At 38.8% G+C, this 22917-nt stretch overlaps 1 protein-coding gene across 12 annotated transcripts in view; it reads right to left on the bottom strand.

Moving 5' to 3' along the window:
- SPECC1 (sperm antigen with calponin homology and coiled-coil domains 1) overlaps positions 1 to 22917 on the bottom strand; it is a 296321-nt gene that overhangs the window by 110686 nt on the left and 162718 nt on the right. The gene's annotated exons all lie outside the window — the stretch shown is intronic.

Raw genomic sequence — 22917 nt, 5'->3', positions numbered from 1 at the left:
AGAACAAATGGACGCAGACGGATCACACATCTCTATGGTAGTTCTAAATGTTAACACGATTTTGTGATGTGGAAATGATATAGAGTTGAGAATATTTATATGGAAGACCTAAGGTGAGGAATTCATTTTGATTTTCATCTATACTACATCACAGACAATGTTTAAAATAAATTCTAGGGATGAAAACCCAGACATCAATCTCCTATGATGTGCTCTAGAAATGAAACCCACCTCAGAGGTTGAAGTGTAAATGAAAATTCTGGACCTATTTTACAAAGTCAAAGACCATTTGATGAATCAGGGCTGACTGCTGTAACTTATATACAACTTTGCACCTTGAGCTGCAGGCCTCCAACGACAAAGGATACTAGGAGTAGTCACTGATCTCCAGGCCTCTGCCATGTAGAGGAAGGGCAGGATGAACCCACTGCCAGGCCACAGCCCCAGTCACTGAGACAGACACAGAACTCAACACAGCACAGTGGCTCCAAAGACACTGCCACGACTGCCATGGAGACATGAGCCACGGCACACCAGACACCCCGGAATCAGGCTGATGATGTACAGGCTGACTGCACTAGCTGCTAAGTGTCCAGCAGTTGAGTGTGTATAAAACCTGGACATAATCAAGGCTAAACTATCATATACACAGAAAAACTATGATTTGTAAGTTAGCTTTTTCTAGTGAAGTTACTGGAAAGCTGAGAGTCCCAAAGGAAGTTCCAGGGAATTAATACTTTTAAACACATTTACTACTTTTAGGTGTTTGGATATCTCACCTACATCATACTTAATGAAGTGAATACTCAATGAAGATTTATTTAATTATTCTTATAAAGGGAAGATTACCATCACTGAGCAATAAAATGTCTTAGTAACACGATTTCCCTAGGATTAAGTAATCTTGGCAAGGACCACAATGAAGAGGGTAAGAGGACTAAGGCACCATAACTGTAGTAAGCTGGAGTGTCCAGGACTTACTACCACAGAGGCATTTGCCATTGCTAATAAGCCACTAGAACTAAGTCTCCTTTTCAGTCATCATTGGCTTTGAAGATGGAAGAACTCAAATGCAATGGCAGGTCAACTCTGTCATCATTTCCAGCTATAGTCTTAAATCCTTCCTTTGCTGCCAAATCTTAGTTTGTTCTTCATGGAGGTGTTACTACTTATGCCTTATCTAAACTCCTAAGTATTTTTTGATATCACACTAAAGTACTTTTATGAAATACATCCAATTGTATATTATGACACACATAGTCATACTTTTTTTTTACATTTTTCCTTTTTTTTTTTTGACACTCCGCCACTTCATCAGTACTTGAAGAGAGTCACCCAGTATTACTGTTCTCAGTTTTTTAAGGGTTCTTCCCATCTCTACACACATTATTTATGAAACCATAATTACCAGAGGTTAAGTGTAGACATTTGCTAAAATCCACCTTTGGAAACTGAGGCTGGTGCTCAGCCACCAGCTCCACCATCTGTGCCCGTGTGCCGCCCAGACATACCCAGTCAGGGCACTGCTGGGCAGTGCTATAGCTTAGGATGGAGCTAATCACCAGCTCAGTCTCCTCAGGTACTGTGAGCTAAGCCACATCGTGCTGACTGCCACAGCCTGGAACCCTGAGATTGGGCTGGCTCCTGACACAGCCCACCATGGCAGAGCAGGCAGCAGCATGGTAAGAAGCCTGGGGCGGGTGGACCGGGCAGCTCCGTGTGCAGCCTTACTTCCTCTGCCTTCCTCCCAACTGCACACCAGGTCATCACTCATGCCTATTGAGGCTGGATGTTGGACTGCAATAAGTTAAAATAAACTCAACTTCACCTCATAATTATGAAGACTACTGCACTAATTTTTTAAAGACCAAGCATCGTTGATATGTTATATTTTAAAATGTCAAATGAAAAACTATTACATTGTGGTATTTCACAGGTGCAACAAAATTTGTATTCAAAGAGACATGCACTAGAAAGGAACAGAATACTGAAAACCTTTGAATACTAAGCTGGTTAGACTTAGAGTAATTTTCCTGTTTCTTTTTTACAGTTACTTTTAAGCAATAAATTTAAAAAACAGTAACAATAAAGAAAGAGACAAGGGGGTGGAAAAAATACATCTTTTCAGAGGACAATTAGTGCATTTAAAAAAAACAACAGTTTGGTCATTTAAATCAGAGACTGGGTAACTTTTTAGTGATTCTTATGAGGTAAAAATAAAATGTTGTTTAGTCCTGGAGAGGGATTAAAGATGGCAGCGTGAGAGGTGAGACACAGGCCTCCTCCCAAAACCATATATCATACAAAAATATAATTAAACCCCGAAAATGAACTAAGATACAATATGAAAAAGAACTTCCAACATCTGCACTCTCGGGAAGACTCATGCCAGAAGATGATCATCAAAAAACCCCAACAAAGATCCACGCACTGCTACAGCTGTAGATGCACTCATCCCACCAGTTCCTGGACTTGCCATGGGAATGAGGAAGGAGATATCTAAGCTGGCCTGTGCATACAGTAAAACAACAAATTTGACTGGATCTATACTGTTGGAACTCAACCAAGAATTTGGAGAAGTGCAAATTGTAGCGCTCCAAAATCTTACAACTACAGACTATTTACTGTTAAAAGAATATAAGGGATGTGAACATTCCCCAGGAATGGGTTGTTCTAATTTGTCTGATTTCTCTCAGACTGTTCAAGTTCAGTTGGACAATATCCACCATATCATAGATAAGTTTTCACAAATGCCTAAGGTGCCTAACTGGTTTTCTTGGTTTCACTGGAGATGGCTGGTAATTACAGATATGCTTTGGTTATGTAACTATACTCCTATTATGTTAATGTGTGTGCGCAATTTAAGTAGTAGCTTAAAACCTATATATGCTGAAGTTACTCTACAAGAAGATTTGTCAAAGAAATAATCAATCTTCCCATGTTTCCTTCCGCCTGCTACTTCTATAGCTTTTCTTCTTCCTTCCTAATTACAACCCTTAAATAGAATTCGTGCCTCATATCAAATTTACTGAGTATCATAACTCCTCCAAGTGGTAAAGATACCTCAAGACAAATGCAGGGCATAGAAGCCACAGGGCATAAATATGCAAAGAAGTAAAAAGCTAACCTTTTCAAACAATAAGGCTTCCCTCTCACTTACCAACTTCACATTTCCCTGTATGGCCCCGGAAGATGACTGGTTAGCCAGAGACGGGTAAGATTCCTCAAGGGAGGAACAACCTAAGACAGGCACAGTCGCAGGGGGCCATCAGGTGAGAAATTGGGGATCAACAGAGGTGAGGCTTAGAACCTCACCCCCCCTGTTCTGAGAGAAATCTTCTGCATATGTGGATGTTTTATTGCCCTGGTCTATCTTGGATTAACACATAGTCTACAGGCACACACCTGATCATCTACATTTGCTCTCTTACAACACTAAACTATGTTTTCTACCTTTATCTTGCATCTACCTACCACTTCAGCATTTTATTAAAAATAATAATAATAAAGAGAGAAATGTGGTATCCACATATAAATCAAGTATAAAAACCAAATGAGTATTCATATTTGAACTGACTGTTTAGAGTTCATAATGCATGAGCAAAACTGAAAGTTTCTGTGATGACTGCCCTTGTACTGTTCACTATGTAACTTATTCATTGTGTAAGAATTTGTTCTACATGTAAGAACTTGTTTGTTATGCCTCAGAAGATTGGAGACTGACGAAAATTAGGCTTCGGGTGGATTAATGATTGTGCATTGAGCACTGACTCCCCTATACAGAATTTTATTGTCGTTAACAACCATTTGATCAATAAATATGAGAGATGCCCTCACAAAAAAAAAAAAAAAAAGGACAGACTTCCAATGGTAAAATAAATAAGTAACTGGGATGTAATGTATAGCATAAGGAATATAGTCAAGATATTGTAACAGCTTGGTAGGGTGATAGCTGGAACCTAGAATTATGTATATAAATGTTCTACCACTGTGTTGTACACTTGAAACTAATGCAATGTAATACTGTGCGTCAACTACCCTTCAATAAAAAATAATTATTTAAAAAAAATATATATATATATATATATATATATATATATAATTAATACAACTAATCCTAAAAGAGCAACAGGAAAGAAGGCTGTGCCAGACTGCATACACACAGAGAAAAGAACAGACATCATGGAACAGGGTAACAAACCAAAGCTATGATCCAGCAGGACCCAAGCACTTCCCCCACCCCAGCTCACTGGTGGGAGGAAGACAAATGGAGTAGGGAGAGGGTGGAAGCCTAGGACTGCTGAACACCTGGCCCTGGAGATCTGCTCTGGGAGCACAGACCTATATTGCATGATGCTCTGGAGATTAGTGGGGTTGGAAAGCTAAGACAGGCAGAATACCTGGACAGACTGAGATTCTACCCACTTGTGGAAAACAGGGATCCACATCCAGATGCTCGGGGACAAAAGAAAGGTGGGCAGTCTGAGAGACTTCCTAACAGTGAGAGGGCTGCTAAAGGGGCAAGGGTTGCACAGAGCTTACTGCTCAGGAGAAAGGACAGGTGGACAACATTGTCTGCGCACACTCTGCCCAGTAGGTTGGGAACTTTCAGGAGCTTTAGATGCTCCATCCCCCTGGCTGGTTACACAGCTCCAAAGGCCCCCGCCATGATACACAGCCTGCTGCGTCTTCCTCTCAGCCAGCCTGCACCTGGCTTGCAAATCTGCAGCCCCTACCCTGGCGTCAGGTCAGCCAGACAGAAGCCGTAACTACAGCAGCTATAAACGCAAAGCACAGACCTTTATACCTGTGTGCTCAGCTCACTGGTTCTGGCACTGGGGACAGGCAAAGCAAGTAGGAGGGAGGAAACAGCTCTTTTCTCCCCCCAGGCACCAGCACCACTCCCTTGCAACCCCCGACATTGCTCCAGGGGCTGAGCAGCTCCAAAGAGTAGAGCCTCTGGGCACTAGAGGGTGCCGCATACAAATATGAAACATCAAAGGAACTCGGTTCAAACCAAAATCCTACAAACTCCAGAAAAAGGGTCAAGCAAAACTGAACTAATCAATCTTCCTGAAAGAGATTTCAAAATAAAAATAAAAAACATGCTCAATTCAAGAATTCAGGGACGAATTCTGGACAGAGATTCAATCATTACAGAATACAGTATCAGAAATGAAACATACATGGAAAGATTTAAAAGCAGATTAGATATGGTGGAGGAGACGATAAATGAAATAGAAATTAGAGAAGAGGAATACAAAGAAGCTGAGGCACAGAGAGAAAAAAGGATCTCTAAGAATGAAAGAATATTGAGAGAACTGTGTGACCAATCCAAACGGAACAATATTCATATTATAGGGGTACCAGAAGAAGAAGAGAGACAAAAATGGATAGAAAGTGTCTTTGAGGACTTCCCCAGTCTGGCGAAGGAGACAGTCTCTCAGGCCATGGAGGTGCACAGATATCCCAACACAAGGGACCCAAGGAAGACAACACCAAGACATATAGATTAAAATGGCAAAGATCAAGGATAATGACAGACTTTTAAAAGCAGCTAAAGACAGAAAAAAGATCACATACAAAGGAAAACCAATCAGGCTATCATCAGACTTCTCAACAGAAACCTGACTGGCCAGAAAGGAGTGGCATGATATATTTAATGGAATGAAGCAGAAGGGCCTTGAACCAAGAATACTCTACTCAAAATTTGAAGGAGGAATTAAACACTTTCCAGATAAGCAAAAGCTGAGAGAATTTACCTCCCACAAACCATCTATAGAGTATTTTGGAGGGACTGCTATACATGGAAGTGTTTCTAAGGCTAAATAGCTGTCACCAGAGGAAATGAAACCACAGTAAAGCAAGCAAAAACAATTAATTACTAAGCAGATGCAAAATTAAACCAACTACCCCCAAAGTCAGTCAAGGGATAGACAAAGAGTACACAATATGACACCTAATATATATAGAATGGAGGATGAAGAAAAAGGAGGAAAAAAAAAAGAACCTTTAGATTGTGTTTGTAACAGCATACTAAGTGAGTTAAGTTAGACTCTTAGATAGTAAGGAAGTTACCCTTGAACCTTTGATAACCACAAATCTACAGCCTGCAATGGCAATAAGTACATACCTATCAATAATCACCCTAAGTGTAAATGGTTTAAATGCACCAATCAAGAGAAATAGAGTCACTGAATGGACAAAAAAACAAGACCTGTCTATATGCTGCCTACAAGAGACTCACTTCAAACCCAAAGACATACACAGACTGAAAGTGAAGGGATAGAAAAAGATATTTCATGCAACTAATAGGGAGATAAAAAGCATGTGTCGCACTACTTGTATCAGACAAAATAGACATCAAAACAAAGAAAGTAACAAGAGACAAAGAAGGACATTACATGTCAGTCCAACAACAGGATATAACCATTATAAATATCTATGCACCCAACATAGGAGCACCTACATATGTGAAACAAATACTAACAGAATTAAAGGGGGAAACAGAATGCAATACATTCATTTTAAAAGACGTCAACACATGACTCACTCCAAAGGACAGATCTACCAGGCAGAAAATAAGAAAGGAGACAGAGGCATTGAAGAACCCATTAGAACAGATGGACTTAACAGATATCTACAGAACACTCCACCCAAAAGCAGCAGTATACACATTCTTCTCAAGTGCACATGCAACATTTTCAATAATTGATTATATACTAGGCCACAAAAAGAGCCTCAGTAAATTTAAAAAGACTGTAATTCTACCAACCAGCTTCTCAGACCACAAAGGTATGAAACAAGAAATAAATTATGTAAAGAAAATGAAAAATCCCACAAACATACAGAGACTTAACAACATGCTCGTAAATAACCAATGGATCAATGACCAAATAAAAAAACAGTTCAAGGAATATATGGAGACAAATGAAAACAGTAATTCAACATCGCAAAATCTGTGGATGCAGCGAAGGCTGTGCTAAAAGGGAAGTACACTGCAATACAGGTCTACCTCAGGAAAGAACAACAATCCCATATGAACAGTCTAAACTAATCAAACTAGAAAAAGAAGAACAAATTAGACCCAAAGTCAGCAGAAGGAGGGACATAATAAAGATTAGAACATAAATAAATAAAATCAAGAAGAATAAAACAATAGAAAGAATCAACGAGAGCAGGAGCTGGTTCTTTGAGAGATAAACCCCTAGCCAGACTTATCAAGAAAAAAAGAGAGTCTACACACATCAACAGAATCAGAAATGAGAAAGGAAAAATCACTACAGACACCACAGAAATACAAAGAATTATTAAAGAATACTATGAAAACTTATATGCTAACAAACTGGATAACCTGGAAGAAATGGGCAACTTTCTAGAAAAATACAACCTTCCCAGGCTGACCCAGAAAAAAAAACAGAAAATCTGAACAGACCAATTACCAGCACTGAAATTGAATTGGTAATCAAAAAACTATGTAAGAACAAAATCCCTGAACCAGATGGCTTCACCGCTGAATTCCATTAAACATTAAGTAAAGACCTAATACCCATCCTCCTTAAAGTTTTCCAAAAAGTAGAAGAGGAGGGAATACTCCGAAACTTATTTTATGAGGTCAGCATCACTCTAATACCAAAACCAGGCAAAGACACCATAAAAAAAGAAAATTACAGACCAATATCCCTGATGAACATAGATGCAAAATACTCAACAAAATATTAGCAAACTGAACTAAAAAATACATCAAAAAAATCATCCATCATGATCAAGTAGGCTTTATTCCAGGGATGCAAGGATGGTACAAGATTCGAAAATCCATCAGCATCATCCACCACATCAACTAAAAGAAGGACAAAAACCACAGGATCATCTCCATAGATGCCAAAAAGCATTCAACAAAATTCAACATCCTGTCTTGATAAAAACTCTAAACAAAATGGGTATAGAGGGCAAGTACCTCAACATAATGAAGGCCATATATGACAAATCCACAGCCATTATACTTAACAGCAAGAAGCTGAAAGCTTTTCCTTTAAGATTGGGAACAAGACAAGGATGCCCACTCTCCCCACTCTTATTCAACACAGTACTGGAGGTCCTAGCCATGGCAATCAGACAACACAAAGAAATAAAAGGCATCCAGATAGGTAAGAAAGAAGTGAAACTGTCACTGTTTGCAGATGACATGATATCATACATAAAAAACCCTAAAGAATCCACTCCAAAACTATTTGATCTAATACGTGAATTCAGCAAAGTTGCAGGATGCAAAATTAATACACAGAAATCTGTTGCATTCTTATACACGAATGATGAACTAGCAAAAAGAGAAATCAGGAAAATAATTCCATTCACAATTTCATCAAAGAGTAAAATACCTAGGAATAAACCTAACCAAGGAAATGAAAGAACTACACTCTGAAACTACGAGACACTCATGAGAGAAATTTAAAAAGATACCAATAAATGGAAATACATCCTGTGCTCATGGACAAGAATTAATATTGTCAATATGGCCATTCTGCGTAAAGCAATCTACAGATTCAACGCAATCTCTATCAAAATACCAACATCATTCTTTAACAAACTAGAGCAAATAGTTCTAAAATTCATATAGAATCATAAAAGACCCCGAATAGCCAAAGCAATCCTAAGAAGGAAGTATAACGCTGGGAGGATTACTCTCCCCAACTTCAAGCTCTACTACAAAGCCACAGTAATCAAGACAATTTGGTACTGGCACAAGAACAGACCCACAGACCAATGGAACAGACTAGAGAGCCCAGATATGAACCCAAGAATGTATGGTTAATCAATATATAATAGAGGAGCCATGGACATACAATGGGGAAATGACAGCCTCTTCAACAACTGGTGTTGGCAAAACTGGACAGCTACATGGAAGAGAATGAAACTGATTATCTAACCCCATATACAAGTAAATTCAAAATGGATCAAAGACCTGAATGTAAGTCATGAAATCATAAAACTCTTAGAAGACAACATAGGCAAAAATCTCCTGAATATAAACATGAGCAACTTTTTCCTGAATGCATCTCCTTGGACAAGGGAAGCAAAAGCTAAAATGAATAAATGGGACTACATCAAACTAAAAAGCTCTGTACAGCAAAGGACACCATCAACAGAACAAAAAGGCATCGTGCTGTGTGAGACAATATATTTGTAAATGACATAACTGACAAAGGATTAACATCCAAAATATAAAAAGAACTCACATGCCTCAACACCCAAGAAGCAAATAACCCGATTAAAAAATGGGCAGAGGATATGAACAGACAATTCTCCAAAAAAGAAATTCAGATGGCCAACAGGCACATGAGAAGATGCTCTGCATTGTTAATTATCAGGGAAATGCAAATTAAAACCACAAGGAAATATCACCTCATCCAGTTTGGGTGACCAACACTGAAAAAACTAGGAACAACAAATGCTGGCAAGGATGCAGAGAAAGGGGAAACTTCCTACACTGCTGGTGGGAATGTAATCTAGTTCAGCCATTGTGGAAAGCAATATGGAGGATCCTCAAAAAACTAAAATTAGAAATGCCACTTGACCCAGAAATTCCACTCCTAGGAATTTACCCAAAGAATACAAGTTCTCAGATTCAAAAAGACATATGCACCCCTATGTTTCTTGCAGCACTACTTACAATAGCCAAGATATGGAAGCAACCTAAGTGTCCATGAGTAGATGAACGGATAAAGAAGATGTGGTACATATACACAATGGAATACTATTCAGCCATAAGAAAGAAAGAAATCCTACCATTTGCAACAACATGGATGGAGTTAGAGGGTATTATGCTCAGTGAAATAAGCCAGACGGAGAAAGACAAGTACTAAATGATTTCACTCATTTGTGGAGTATAACAAGGCAAAACTGAAGGAAAAAAACAGCAGCAGACTCACAAACTCCAAGGGACTAGCAGTTACCGAAGGGGGACGGCAGGGTGGGCGGGTGGGGAGGGAGGGAGAAGGGGATTGTGGTGTATTATGATTAGTACACATGGTGTGTGTGGGATCATAGGGAGAACAGTGTAGCAGAGAGAAGACAAGTAGAGACTCTGTGGCATCTTACCATACCGATGGACAAGTGACTACAATGGGGCATGGGGGGACTCGACAATATGGTTGAATGTACTACCAAATTGTTTTTCATGTGAAACTTTCATAACAGTGTATATCAATAATACCTTAATAAAAATAAAAGTTTAAAAAAATGTTGCTTAGTCCTTTTAATTTCCTTGTCTTGCTCCCTATATAAGCTACTGGGTTGTTCTTTGGTAGGCCTTCCCTCCAATACACACTGATGAAGGGAATGGTGGTGTTCTGAACTGAATTATTAATTTTTCACTTACTCAGCAAGAATTCAAGGAGCACCTGCTCTGTTGGAGACACAAACGAAGGCTCAATGTCTTCACACACCACACAACTGCTGCATTGCCTCCCAAATGGGAGAGAACGTGTTCACCCAGTCTCTTAAGACTCTAAACTACTATGGTATTTTTTACTCTCACTCTTCAGAAACTTTTTCTCAGAAAGTTCCAATAATTTATCATCAAATCTAATTGTCCCTTTAATCTTCAACTTTCTCCACTTTTCAGTGGCAGCTAACTTCATTGACTATCTGTTCCTTCACTCTTTCATTCCTTTTATTACTGTCTGACAGTGGCAGCCCTTCAAGGAACCTAAAAAACATACTTAAAACTTCTTTCCCCCATTTTTTTTTGTAACCAACCAGGTACTCAGACCCTAAAACCTATTAACTGTGTTTGATAATGTTTCTATGTCTTTCCTTTTTGGTTTGAGTCTAATCCAGGTCCTCAGAATGTTGTGTCCGAGTTTCTGAAACATTCTCAAAGGTCTTCCCGATTCCAGCCTTTCCCTCCTTGGAGACACACTGGACCAAGGTCCCTTAAATATCTTGCTCATTTTTCTTCAATCAAAAAAATCTGGAGTCCACATCTTCCTCCAGCTGATATCTGATTTATCTCTTCCCCCTCACTGCAGAATTCTCCAAAGAGATGTTTGCTGGTTCTCTTAATTTCTTTCCCTCTCATTCACTCCTCTGCCCACTGCCATTATTCAACCAAAAGACTGAGGTCATCAGTGACCTCCACGTGGTCCGATGCAGGGACGCTTTTCAATTCCCTCAGCAGAGCTGCAACAGTTCCTTCCTATTGAAACACACCTCCAATGTCATACTCTCCTAGTTTTTCTCCTACCTCAGCAGCCACCCTCTTTCCTTTGCTGGTTCCTCATTCTCTCTTACTCTTTGTATGGTAGAATTCTTCAGACCTGGGTCCTGGGCCTATTTTCTTCCCTTATTATAAATATCTTCCTGGTGATTTCTACTTAGTTACGTTATCTTAAATACCACTTACATACTGATGACTCCCACATTAATTCTCCTCTGAGCAATGGGTCTGAATATCAAATGACTTACTTGATACGCATGTCTGAATTATCACAAAATAGCTCCAACGAGGTAAAAGGAAGAACGGAAGGCTAAGAAAAACTGAACAGAATGTCCAAAAGCCCTGAAGTGCACAGAGGGCACTGGTGGGGAAGAAGGCTAGTTATATAGGGTACTCACTGACAGGGTTTGAGTTCTAAAGTGATATACACCCACTGAAACAAAGCCAGGATGCTATGAAGAAAGAAAAAAACAACCCAAGAAAAAATCTGCAAAGACTTGAATACACTTGTCAAACTAAAGGATTCAACAGAAGGGATGGAATGCAAAATCAAGGAACTCTCCCCATACATAGAACAAAATGAAAACAAGATGGAAATAGAGAAGATAAACAAAGAAGGCCAACCCAGAAGATCTAACAGAAGTTCTAGAAACAGACCAGTAGAAACAGGGTAGAGGAAACTATCAAAGAACTGACAAGAGTGAATTTCCCAAAGTCAAAGAACAGGTGTCTCCAGAACACAAATGCGTGTCAAGGAAAACAAATGGAAACAGACCCACGTGGAGAATGTCTTTCATGATTTTAGAACTCCAAGAATGCCTAGAAGTGTGGGGAAGACATATGGACCAAGAATGAGATTGGCTACCATCAATCATTAGTGATACTGAATTTTTGAAGGAAACAAAATAAATGCCTTCAAAGTTTTGAGGGAAAATGATTTTCAACTTAGAGTTCTACACCCAACCCAATTATACATCAGTCACAGAGGCAGAAAATACATTTTAAAACATGCAAAGACTCAGAAAAAAATTAAACTGCCAACACCCTTTCTAAGGAACTTATTTGAGGATGTGCTCCAGGAAAACAGGGGAATAAATCAAAGAGGAAGAGGATGAACGATCCATGAAGAGCAGTGGCTCTATTACAGGAAACCAGTCAAGAGAAGTCTTAAGATGATACCCATGGAGCAAATCTGGAGAACAAACACAAACTGGGCCAAGAGGACAAAGCACCTCAGAAGGGAAGTTTCTTTGACAGAACGTGTGATTAGATGAAGAGTATGAAAAAAATGAAGATAAAAATAGTGAAAAAAGCAGAAACTTCATAAAAACAAGAAGCTGCACAAAAAAAGTAACAAAATCATAACATATCTTCACTCTGTAGGGAATATATATGTAGTCACAATAACCCTAACACTGTTTGACTTATGTACCAAGTATGAAAGACTATTTTATAAAACATTTGAATATTATCCTAGCTAGCAAAAAAAGTACCAGTGAAAGAAATTAGGAGGTAGAAGACAAGGTGGACAAAGAGCTGGTAGAAAGGGTAGTGAGAATAATACCATCCTCATCTTACAAACAGAGAGTCAAAGATACTATACACAGTTGACCAGAAACAAAGATGAAATACATTATTAAAATAAAAGAGATAACCAAGAAAGGAACTAAAAATAGTGATACTATGACACTGGGCTGGGGTAGAAGGTTATCAGTTAAACCCTCATCTATCATAGCAAGAGTAAACAAAATGTCTGAAGTTGAAAAATAAAAAAATAGCAATGCCAGGAGATTAAGAAGACAAGACGCAGACTGGGAGAAAATACCTGCAAAATAGATGTATAATAAAGGACCGTTAATCCAAAATGTACAGAGAACTCAATACTGATAAAATTGATCAGATTAAATATGGGCAAAGTATCTGAACAGACACTTCACCAAAGAAGATATATAAACGGCAAACAAGCTTATGAAAACATGCTCTACATCATGTCATTAGGGAACTGCAAATTAAAACAATGAGATACCACTACACACCTATGAGAATGTGTAAAATCCAAATATTGATGGCACCAGATGCTGGCAAGGATACAGAACAACAGAAAGTCTCATACATTACTGGTGGGAAAGCAAAATGGAACAGCCACTGGGGAAGTTGGTCTGACAGTTTCTTACAAAACTAAACATACCCTTGCCATTCAATCTAGCAATCATACTCCTTTTATTTAACCAAATGAGTTAAAAAGTTATGTCTACACACAAACATGCACACATATGTTTACAGCAGTTTTGTTCATTATTGTCAAAGCATGCAAACAACCCCAACGTCCTTAGGCAGGTGATGAACACTGTGCTACATCCAGGCGATGGGCTATTAGCACTAAAAAGAAATGAGGCATCAAGCCATGAAGAAACATGGTGGAAACTTCAGTGCATATCAGTAAATGAAAGAAGCCATTCTGAAAAAGCTACATACTGCATGATTCCAACTATACGTCATTTTGTAAAAGGCAAAATAATGGAGATGGTAGAAATATCAGTGGTTGCCAGGGGTTGGGGCGAGGGAAGGATAAGGCAGAGCACAGAGGATTTTTAGGGCAGTGAAACTATTTTGTATGGTATTACAGTGATGGATACATTTGTTCAAACTCACAGAATGTCTAACACCACAAAGGAACCTTAATATAAACTATGGCCTTGGAGCGATAGTGATGTGTCAGTGTAGGTCCATCAGCCATAACAAATGTCTCACTGTGGTGGGGATCAGACGGTGGGGAGGCTGTGGGTGTGTGGCAGCAGGAGGAACATGGAGCTCTTTGTACTTTCTCAATGTTGCTGGGCCTGAGACTGCTTGCAATCTAGTTTTTAAAAATAAACTGTGTAAGTACAATGAAGAGGTATCTCTGAAAGCAGGACAAGAAACAGGAAGGTGCAGGCAGCAGACACCTTGCTTTTCATACCTGGGCCCTGTCCTACTTCAGTTTTTTAACTTATACATATACTTGGATAATAAAAATAAAAAAAGAAATGTGAATGTTTGCAAATACAGCACGCAAGGAGGTAATCAACAGTTCATTGGTTTTATAGACAGCACTGTTCTTTTGGACTTAGAACAAATGAGATAAAAGAAAAAAGTTGAGGCAACTCACACTGCCATAAGGAACTAAGTCTGTTATCAGACCTCAGGGCCCCACCTTGTCTGTGGCAGAAAGAGATTTCCTTCTAGCTGGACTGCCCTCTAGGAAGTTTTAATGGAGTGTTTTCTAGAGATCCATACATACTCATATTAAACTTGATGGAAGTCTCTTTATAAACCAAGCAGAAGAAAAAAACACGAAAAGAATTCTACACATACAAATGAACCAAATTACCTGCTCATTTTACTCCCTTGGTTAAAAGCAAACAGTAGGGTCCATGTTTAGAGATGGTTTTTGTAACAGGATGTTTTCTGTCCTTTTTGTTTTTGATTGCAGAATGCCAAATTAATTTTGTTCACACACCACTTGATCAGCAACTTAGGTTAGAGTTTAAAACACTTGTAGATCTGCATCCTTTTCTTTCCCAAATACTCATAGTGTTCCACAGCCACTGTGAGCAGCCCTCCACAACAAGGGGGCTTCTGAACAAAAGACCCTGAACACTCAGAAGGGCATCTGGCCCGGGAGGACACAGTGCCGCTCTGTGCTGAGCTAAAGGAGCGATAAGGAAGGAGACAAAGCAGCAGTGTTATAAGAGATAATGGGACAGTCTGACCAGCCTCTCGCAAGTGGCCCACACAGCCAGCCGCAGTCATCTCCAGGAGGACCCAAAACACAAACGGTTCTGAAGGGCAGCTCCCAACATGCCATGTGAAGAGTGGAATCGCAGGGACACCTAACTTACACTGTAAATGAAGTGGCCAGAGGAAAGGTTGGTCCCAAAATTCGCTCTGCATGCTGGGGCCCGCTTGCCCATCATGTGGGCCAAATGAAATCCTCATTTCCTAACTCAACAGCTTGGCCCTTGGTACTAATAGCGGTCTCTAGGCAGCAAACACTAGGGATAAGGAGTAGCTGAGGGTGGTGGGGCTTTAGGGAACTGAAAGACCTGCCTCTCCATGTGCCGCCTTCCTTCCAGGGGAGATGGGAAAAGACTGACCTCCCACTTTGTGAGACCTGATGCACCTTGAACTACCTGTTCCAGATCACAATTTGGTGGACTCCCTAAGGTCATGCACGTGGCTCAGTTCTAGCTCTTTCACACCGTAATCACTGAGAAACGTGCAAGTTCCACTGTTGAAAGATAATGAATTCTTCCGCATTTGCCACAAGTAATTAGAGAATTAGGTGGAACTAGGCATGCTGAATCCCACTTATTTGGATTAAATCACTTTTTTCTTTCTGTTTTTTTAAACCACCCACAGATCAAAATATACAAAGAACTTTAAGGAATTGCCCACATTCTTTAAATTGGAGTTCATAATACAGGAAATGATAACAGCCCCTTATATTTCCGTAATGCTCTGGTTTTCAAAGCATTTCCTTACACATCAATGTGAAGCTCACAAAAATCAGCGGGCAAAGAATTGTCATCTTCATTTTATGGATAAGGAAACTGAGAATGAGAGGCTGCACATTTGCCCAAGGGTCACATGATGAGTACATCTTCCTAAGGGAACACAAAATTTATTATTTCAGTGGAGATATCATGTAGCCTCATCTTCACACAAAGTAGCATCAACAGGATCCAGCTTCTGCTGCTATTCAGTAAACACTCAAGTTCCAGCTACCACTATTTACAGTGAGAGAGAGCACAGCATTACACAGTCCCTTTAACTGCTGAGCAGCTCAAAGAGTTGGACAATTCTTTATATTTGGCTGATTTCTATCTTAGTTAACATGGCACATGTTGGTTCCAGTTCTGAAATGATCTGGAACCACAAAGAACAATTTATTGCTTCTTCCACATGACATCTGAATATCTAAAGGCAGCTTTGTTTCACCTCGGTTTTCTATTCTTTAAGCAAAACATTCCTAATCCTTCCCACCAGACAGACTTCACAGGACCAAGGGTCACTCCATCAGATGAACTGCCTGGAAAGCTTTTGACTTAGCAACATGCCTCTGAAATGTTACCCAGAATCTCAAAAATGCGGCAGATGGGTCAATATGAGTTAGGCATCTTCTGGTTACAACAGAAAACTCAACTTGAGCATGCAATAATAATAAAAAGAAGAGTTTTGGGCTTGAAAAACGTAACGTCTAAGAACAGAATCCAACTCAACTGAAAGACGTCTTCAGGGCCTGTTTCTCTCCATCTCTTGCCCCTGCCTTCTGCAGCAGGTCCCCTTCGTCAGGAAGCTGCCTTGCCTCACGGCAGTCGATGCCCATGGCAGCTCCAGGCGCACACCTGCACCACCATCAAATCCAGTGAAGGAAGCTTAGTGTTTCCCACAAGCCCCAACAAATGTCTCCTTGCAGCTCCTTCTAACCCGGTCTGCACCACCTCTGACCCACTGAAGCCGAGCTATGTGCTGACCCACTGCAAGTGGGCAAATGATGAATTACCCAAGGAGGATTCCTGAGAGCAGGAGTAAGTGGGTGCTGGAAACAAACTTCAGACAAAAAGCATTCCTAATGTGGTATGACCAATGCTGGGCTGGTTCCCTGGCACAGCACACTGGTATAACAAAATAGGCTTCAGACTAGCAGGGGACATCAGGCAACAATTAAAAATGACAACGACATATACTGTTTAGCAAAGATTTAGTATACATAATACATAATATATAATATATATTATATGAATATACATATATGAATAATACTTAAAATATAATGTTAAGAACAAATGGGACACCAAATTTTAAGACTACTTGTGATTATAGTAACTGAGCAAACATTTTTTGTTTATGAAACTATTTATCTGTGTACAATAAGAAGGTGGGACTGGCTCTGTAAAGGCTCTTCTAACATGAGTGAATAAACATCATCACAGTTAACCTGTTATTTACTAAGCCTTCATGTTCCAGTTACCACTGTCTCAGCACAAGGCTGCCCACAACTTCACAGCCTAAAACAGACATTTCATAATGCTCATGACTGTGTGGGTCAGGAATTCGGAAGGGCTTGGCCAGGCAGTGCTCAGTTAGATGCCCTCAGGTGGCTGCAGTCACTTGAGGACTTGGCTGGGCCAGACATCCCTGTTGGCCCACTTGGATGGCTGACAGCTGATGCTGTCAGAGGGCAGCTCAGCTGGGCTGTCAGATAGAGCACTGCGGGGTGGCCTCTCCAGCATGGTAACCTCTGGGTGGCTGGACTCTGGTAACGAGTGAGTGTTTCTGCAAACATGGACAGCCACACAGCTGTCACAAAGGACCACAGGTTAAGGCAGTCCTAGGCTTGCCCAGATTCAAGGTTTAGATTCCCTGGTGGAGGAAGTGGCAAAGTCACATCGTGGAGAGGTACATAGTACAGGAGATGGAACCACAGTTATCTCCCGAAAATACAATTCATCAGGCCTCAGTAGGCTGATGAGACAGGTTTTTATTGCATAAAACCACTAAGAGTGTGCCTCAATTTCCCAAACTGATGTTTTCATCACCAAAATATCTAGACATGGCAGCTCACATTAATTCCACTGACAATTTGACAGTGCCAAAGATAAAGTGAAGACAGTTGTAAAGTCCACTTTCTGGTAAATACAAGGCTTTTGGTGCTTTATGCTTTCCTGGGCAAGCCGGTCCCATCTGTTAACTAGAGTGCAAAGTTGTGACTAAGAAAAGTGTTGCTGTCAAGAACAGACCCACAGATCAATGGAACAGAACAGAGAGCCCAAATATAAACCTACACATATATGGGCAATTAATATATGATAAAGGAGCCATGAATATACAATGGGGAAAAGACAGCCTCTTCAATAACTAGTGCTGGGAAAACTGGACAGCTACATGTAAGAGAATGAAACTGGATTATTGTCTAACTCCACATACAAAAGTAAACTCAAAATGGATCAAAGACCTGAATGTAAATCAGGAAACCAAAAACTCTTAGGAGACAACATAGGCAAAAATCTCTTTATTATAAACATGAGCAACTTTTTCCTGAACACATCTCATTGGGCAAGGGAAACAAAAGCAAAAATGAACAAGTGGGACTACAAAAACCAAAAAGCTTCTGGACAGCAAAGGACACCATCAGCAGAACAGAAAGGCATCCAACAACATGGGAGAATATATTTGTAAACAATTTATCAGATAAGGGGTTAACATCCAAAATATATAAAGAACTCATATGCCTCAACACCCAGAAAACAAATAACCCAATTAAAAAATGGGTGGAGGATCTGAACAGACACTTCTCCAAAGAAGAAATCTGGATGGCCATCAGGCATATAAAAAGATGCTCCACATCACTAATCATGAGGGAAATGTGTTGTTTCACCATGTTTTTCAAAATCAAGTTCTAAGATTGATGAAAATATACTTAGTGCTTTAGCACAAAAAGAATAAAATGTCCCTTATCCTTAACTTTATTAATATTTTTAATTTTAAAAAGAACAAAAACAGCCTTCTCTTATACACAAATTATTCTGCACCAACTACTTCACATATATCAGCCCACTGAAACCCCACACAGTAGGTACTGTTTTCATACATATTTTACCTCACAGGAAACAGAAACATGGATGGATCCAGGTAACTCGCTCCAGGCTTACACATCTTGAATTGGGATTCAAACCCACGGAATGTGGGCTCCGAAGTTCTTACTCTTAATCACTAACCTCTCCCCTCTGAATATAGAAATAATGCTTTCTAAAACTGGTATTATCAAAATCCCCTACTTTCCTGAAATACCGATATGAAATTGGGAATATGGAAAGAATGTGTTCTTCTATGTTGATATCAACAGGCTTAGCCTTTTGTTTGGGATAATATATGCATACATGACATAAAGCTGTAAACATTCCTTTGTGAATTTTATTTTATTGCTTTAGAATACATTGTATTTGTAAACTTCCAGGAAAGTAGGTCTAACTTGTTTTTTTAATAATATATTACTTTATAAGAATGATGTACCACAATTTATTCAACCAGTTCCTACTGAGGAACATTCAGATTGTTCCTAGATTTGGGCCATCACAAAAAAGCATCACAATTAACAAACTTTTCTTTTTCAATTAACACACTTAAGTACTGGTGCTTTTATTTCTAGAGGACAGAATCCCCCAAATGGGATCACTTTGTCAAAAGGAACGTATTTTCAATCTCAATAGCTACTGCTGAAAGACTGCAATCATTCCCCCTGCCATGTTTGGAGTAACTATTTCTCTGGACCTTGACCAGCACTGGACAGTATTCTTTTTGATGGGTGAAAAATGGTTTCTTTTAACTTCTGTTTCTCTGATTATAACTGATGTTCAGTATCTTTGTTTTGTTTTGTTTGCCATTGAATTGCCAATAACCTGTACCATCACCTCCTTTGTCATTTAGTTTTTCCTTATTTGTTCAAAGCTGTACTTCATATATTCAGGACATTTTGTAATATTTCCCCCAGCTTATTACATATGTCTAAGCAGAGGCTGTGTACCCCAGTATTTCTTCTCTGGTTCTTCCTCAGTGACACACTCTTCATTGGGTACATGGTTTCAGAACACGGACATTCTCTAGCCCCTTTATTCAGCTTGGTGTGGCTGAGTGACTGGGTTCTGGCCAACTGGATGAAGTGTTTTCTGAAAGCTCTCCCTAACAGGCAGTGCTCAGCCCTTTCTTCCATCCTGCTGTTTGAAATGCTAATACCACCTTTGGCACTATGAGGTCAGGGTCTCACATGGTAGAGCCAGAAGTCACCAGGAGGCACCACCTCCCACACTTCTACTTGAGAAATAAACTTTGGTCTTGTTTAAACCACTGTTATTTGGGGGGTTTTGTCACTTGCAGCCAAATTTAATCCTAATAAAGAGAGTGACCCTGTATGTAAGGTGATAGCCACTTCCCAAAAGAGGAAGAAACAGAAACAAAATACAAGCTTCTCAAAAACAAAATCCCTGATTTGAAAAGATATATGCACTCCTATGTTTACTGCCACATTATTTACAATAGCCAAGATATGGAAGCAACCAAAATGTTCATCAGTAGATGAATGGATAAAAAAGATGTGGTACATGTACACATGGAATATCATTCAGCCATAAAAAAGAAAGAAATCCTCCCATTTGCGACAACATGGATGGAGCTAGAGGGTATTAGGCTAAGTGAAATAAGCCAGGTGGAGAAAGACAAATACCATATGATTTCACTTATTTGTGGAGTATAAAAACAAAGCAAAATGAACAAAATAGCAGTAGACTCACAGACACTGAGAAGTGACTGGTGGTTACCATGGGGGAGGGGAAGAGGTTGGGGTGGGTGGGTGGGGAGTAAGACGGGGCTAAAGGGGCATAAAAATTCTCAATCATAATATAAGTTGGTCACAGGGACAGTAGTACAGCATGGAGAATACAGCCAATGAGTCTGTAACATCTTCCTATGTTGACAGATAGTAACTGCACTAGTGGTGAGAATGTGATAATGTGGGTAACTGGGAAACCACTGTTGTATACTTGAAACTAATATAAGATTGTATATCAACTGTAATTTTTAAAAAGTTTCTTGACCAACTTGAATAAGCTTTTATTGCTACAAAGTCAAATCCCTTCCTTTTTGTTTTTTTATATAAATATATATTTACTATGTAACATGTTTTACATTTTATAGAATATGTCTTACTGCATTATATGTGTATTATTACATTAAATTTATATTTATATATACATACTTAAAATCACATTACATAAAATATACTCATTTAGAAATATTGAGCCTATACTCGTATTTCAGAAAATCTTCATCCAAATTCATCACATGCATGTTCTATAACACTGTCTTCATCATTACTAAAGCTACTTTTAAGCCATCTATTCTAGTTTTCAACAGACCATCTAAGCTCTTTGGGACTGGCACTTTCTGAACGCAGTGACGGTATCATGCTGTCACTGAAAATTTCATACCAGGACAGAAATTACATGATATTAGGTCACTTAAAAGAATTCTTCCAGTGATTATGTATCTGTGATCTCTACAATGTAACCACTTACTGTCATACAATCTTTCAAAGACTCATTTAACAACATATAACACTTGTGACTGTAAGATCATGCCCCACAGAATAAGTACTAAAAAAAAAATGTGTCTCCCTTTTTCTAAACCAACTCTATCCAGTGGCCTCTATGAAACTCTAAAATTTTTTAAGAGATTGAGGTTACTTAGTCTATCTTCCCTAAAGATTACTTTGTTATGCAGAATAAAGTAATTAAGAAAATGGCCAGTTTAAAATGACACTTTGTGAGGTTTCCTTTCTTCCTAAAACATGGGTCTGGAGAGAAATTAATCCCGAAGGCTTATCACTTTGAGAAGGACTAATAATTTTGTAATATTAAATCTGCCCATCCTGAAACGAAGTGTAGTTGCTTCATTACTTTTAAGTCTTGGTTTATGAACCACAGTGAGATTTAATACTTTCACCTTATAATTTTCTAGTTAAAATTATTTCTAGATATTTTATGCCTTATGAATTGGCTTTCTTTTCCATTTCCAGTATGAACCAGTTATTGCTAGTATAGAAGAAAGTGTTCTTTTTATATATTTATCTCACAATCACTTATAAATTCCTTTATTCTTGGGTGAAATTTGTTTTTTCTTTCAATATTCAATGCAGTAAGGCAAAAACATCTTTTGGTTTAACACCAAAACAATGTTAAATGGTAGTAATAATACTTGAAGTTTTACACTTTTTTCTAGAAACAATTTTGTGAATTAAAAGGGAAATTCGTTCATTTCTTCCACTTTTTCAAATGTATTGTTACAAACTGAACTTTTCACTTCTTTCATACCTGTAACAAGAGCCTTACTAATTTTTAATATTTTTCCTTTTTTCTTTTATCAGAGATAATTTCATTATTTGCCTTTTCAAAGAACTAGTATTTGCTATTACTTACCTTGTTTACCATATTATATTTTTTTCATACATTTCAGTTTTTACCATTATTATTTCTCCTTTTATTTTCCTACTTTCATAAGTTAAATATTTCACTTATATATTTTCCGTTTTTCTTTTCTTATGCTAATAAAAGTATCTATGGTTATAAATTTTCCCGTGTAGTTTTACTTCTATACCACACATTTTGCTACAAAACTCTCCTTCCTTTGTTGAGTTCTGGATGATTTATAATTTGTTTTGACTTTCTTTTGGTGCAGAGATTACTTAAGAACAGTGTCCTTGAGTTCCAAAGTAATTTTTAATAATCTTTTTACCACCAATTTCACTGGCTCAAGATGACAGATTATTGCATATGAAATCATAATTTTTCTATTTTACTTTTTGTCTTCTGTGACAAAGTACACAATCAACTTCTGTAAACAACTTCTAGATCTAGAGGAAGACTAAATATTCCCTGCTCTATAATTTGTTGAGTGTTATTTATAACCTTTGTATTTTTGCTTTTCTTACTTGTTTCAGAGGCTGAGGGCAGCCTGCAAGCTACAGATGTATTTTGTTTGGCTTGAAAAGTGCTTTAAAATGTATGAATCTCAATGCCTTCAAGCAAGGCAAGCACTCTCCAGTTCACTGTGTAATCCCCATCATCTCAGCTGCCCCATACCCAGTAATTCACATATTCATGCTG

The sequence above is a fragment of the Manis pentadactyla genome, chromosome 4, assembly GCF_030020395.1.
Source record: "Manis pentadactyla isolate mManPen7 chromosome 4, mManPen7.hap1, whole genome shotgun sequence".
Classification (NCBI taxonomy): Eukaryota; Metazoa; Chordata; class Mammalia; order Pholidota; family Manidae; genus Manis; species Manis pentadactyla.
Note: the sequence above shows the minus strand (reverse complement) of the source record. Positions and strands in the feature narration are given on the sequence as shown.